Below are 1,250 nucleotides of genomic sequence, written 5' to 3'. Positions count from 1 at the left end.
GATATTAAAACATTCTTAGATCATGTTAAATATGTATATATACATATATATACACAAACGTATAATTATCATATATTGTATAGTTCGTGATATCATCGGTCAAACTAGACGGTCAAACGTTGTGTAAAACTCTTTTCGAAAACATAAGTCTCAACAATTTGGATTGCTTATCATGTTGGTAAGGTTTAATTTATGTAAATATTAATCTTATAAGTATAGAACGATCGAAAAAGTGCGGGTCGTTACAGTTAGGCCCAATAGATCTATCTTTAGGATTCGCGTCAATTAGTAGATTGGTTTACTAATTCTTAGGTTACCAAGCAAAAGGGGCATATTCGGCTTCGATCATTCACCCATATAATGTAGTTTCAATTACTTGTGTCTATTTCGTAAAACATTTATAAAACTGTACGTATTCTCATCCCAAAATATTAGATTTTAAAAGTGGGACTATAACTCACTTTCACAGATTTTTACTTCGTCGGGAAGTAAGACTTGGCCACTGGTCGATTCATGAACCTATAATAAATATGTACATATATATCAAAGTATGTTCAAAATATATTTACAACATTTTTAATACGTTTTAATGTTTTAAGTTTATTAGGTCAGCTGTCCTCGTTAGTAACCTACAACTAGTTGTCCAAAGTTAGATGTACAGAAAAAAATTGATATATATTATCTTGAATCAATTCACGACCCAGTGTATACACGTCTCAGGCTAGATCACAACTCAAAGTATATATATTTTTGGAATCAACCTCAACCCTGTATAGCTAACTCCCACATTACTGCATATAGAGTGTCTATGGTTGTTCCAAATGATATATACACATGGGTCGATATGATATGTCAAAACATTTGCATACGTGTCTATGGTATCCCAAGATTACATAATATATTAGAATACATGTATAATACAATATAAGTTAGCTAGGATATGATTAATATAAATTTTTTACCAATTTTCACGTGGCTACAACAAGCAAAAATATCTAATCTTGTTTTACCCATAACTTCTTCGTTTTAAATCCGTTTTGAGTGTTTCAAGTTGCTATGGTTTCATATTGAACTTAAGTTTATGAATCTAAATAGAAAAAATATAAGTTTATAATCAGAAATACAGGTTACAAGTCATTTTTATAAAGGTAGTCATTTCAGTCGAAAGAACGACGTCTAGATGACCATTTTGGAAAACATACTTCCACTTTGAGTTTAACCATGATTTTTGGTTATAGTTTCATGTTCAT

This window comes from Rutidosis leptorrhynchoides, chromosome 4 (genome assembly GCF_046630445.1).
Source record: "Rutidosis leptorrhynchoides isolate AG116_Rl617_1_P2 chromosome 4, CSIRO_AGI_Rlap_v1, whole genome shotgun sequence".
In the NCBI taxonomy this organism is placed as follows: Eukaryota; Viridiplantae; Streptophyta; class Magnoliopsida; order Asterales; family Asteraceae; genus Rutidosis; species Rutidosis leptorrhynchoides.
Note: the sequence above shows the minus strand (reverse complement) of the source record.